Below are 2,156 nucleotides of genomic sequence, written 5' to 3' on the forward strand. Positions count from 1 at the left end.
GTGGGCCGACTTGATGAACGGACTTATAGAGTCAACTTGGTGAGAGTAGTTGTTCTGGTGACTTGATGAACGGACTTAAAGAGTCAGCTTGGCGGGGTGACTTGATGAAAAGACTTAAACAGTCAACTTGGTCGGGTGACTCGATGAACAAACTTAGAGGGTCGACTTTGCGGGGTGACTTGATGAACAGACCTAAAGAGTTAACTTGGTGAGAGTACTTGGTTGGGTGACTCGATGAAAGGACTTAAAGAGTCGACTTGGTGAGAGTACTTGGTGGCTCGACTTTATGAGCAGACTTAAAGAGTCCACTTGGTGAGAGTGGGCCTAACGGGGCGAGTTGGTGGGGCGACTTGGCGAGTGGTATTAGAGAGCCGACGTGGTGAGGCGACTCGGCGAGTTGGTTCGTTGAGATGACATGGTGAGCTGACTTGGCGAGTCGACCCGGCGAGCGAACTTAAAGAGTCGACTTGGCAACATACTCGAGTCGACTTGGTGAGGCGACCCGGCGAGTGGGCTCAAAGAGTCACCATGGTGAGGCGACTCATTGAGTCAACATGGTGAGGCGACTCATGGTGAGGAGCTATCCTTGAGGCGACTTGGTGGGCCTACTTGATTAGTCGACTTGGTGAGCCAACCTGACGAGCTGACATGGTGAGCGGGCTTAAAGAGGCGACGACTTGGTGGGGTAACTCGGCAAGCCATCTTATCGAGGCGAGATGGTGAGTCGACTTGGTGAGCTGACTTGGTGAGCGCACTTAAAGAGTCAACTTTGTGAGGTGACTCGGCGAGTTAGCTCGCCGATGCGACTTGGGCGGGCCGACCTGGCGAACGAACTTAAAGAGGCGACTTGGGCGGGCTGACCTGGCGAGCGAACTTAAAGAGTTGACTTGGCAATGTACTTGAACAACCGACTTGGTGAGCGGACATGGTGAGTGGGATTAGAGAAGCAACTCGGCGGGGCGACTTGATGAACGAACTTAAAGGGTCGACTCGGCGGGGTGACTTGATGAACGGACCTAAAGAGTTGACTTGGTGAGAGTACTTGGCGGGGTGAACTGATGAACGGACTTAAAGAGTCGACTTGGTGGGAGTACTTGGTGGGCCGACTTGATGAACGGACTTATAGAGTCGACTTGGTGAGAGTAGTTGTTCTGGTGACTTGATGAACAGACTTAAAGAGTCGGCTTGGCGGGGTGACTTGATGAAAGGACTTAAACAGTCGACTTGGTCGGGTGACTCGATGAACGAACTTAGAGGGTCGACTTTGTTGGGTGACTTGATGAACGGACCTAAAGAGTTGACTTGGTGAGAGTACTTGGTTGGGTGACTCGATGAAAGGACTTAAAGAGTCGACTTGGTGAGAGTACTTGGTGGCTCGACTTTATGAGCAGACTTAAAGAGTCCACTTGGTGAGAGTGGGCCTAATGGGGCGATGTGGTGAGTGGGCCTAACGGGGCGAGTTGGTGGGGCGACTTGGTGAGTGGTATTAGAGAGCCGACGTGGTGAGGCGGCTCGGCGAGTTGGTTCGTTGAGATGACATGGTGAGCTGACTTGGCGAGTCGACCTGGCGAGCGAACTTAAAGAGTCGACTTGGCAACGTACTCGAGTCGACTTGGTGAGGCGACCCAGCGAGCGGGCTCAAAGAGTCAACATGGTGAGGCGACTCATTGAGTCAACATGGTGAGGAGCTATCCTTGAGGCGACTTGGTGGGCCTACTTGATTAGTCGACTTGGTGAGCCGACCTGACGAGCTGACACGGTGAGCGGGCTTAAAGAGGCGACGACTTGGTGGGGTAACTCGGCAAGCCAACTTATCGAGGCGAGATGGTGAGTCGACTTGGTGAGCTGACTTGGTGAGCGCACTTAAAGAGTCAACTTTGTGAGGTGACTCGACGAGTTAGCCCGCTGATGCGACTTGGGCGGTCTGACCTGGTGAACGAACTTAAAGAGGCGACTTGGGCGGGCTGACCTGGCGAGCGAACTTAAAGAGTTGACTTGGCAACGTACTTGAACAACCAACTTGGTGAGCTGACATGGTGAGTGGGCTCCGCTGATGCGACTTGGGCGGGCCGACCTGGCGAACGAACTTAAAGAGGCGACTTGGGTGGGCTGACCTGGTGAGCGAACTTAAAGAGTTGACTTGGTGAGCTGACATG

The sequence above is a fragment of the Cupressus sempervirens genome, chromosome 7 (genome assembly GCF_028749045.1).
Source record: "Cupressus sempervirens isolate cs-2001-9-10 chromosome 7, ASM2874904v1, whole genome shotgun sequence".
Classification (NCBI taxonomy): Eukaryota; Viridiplantae; Streptophyta; class Pinopsida; order Cupressales; family Cupressaceae; genus Cupressus; species Cupressus sempervirens.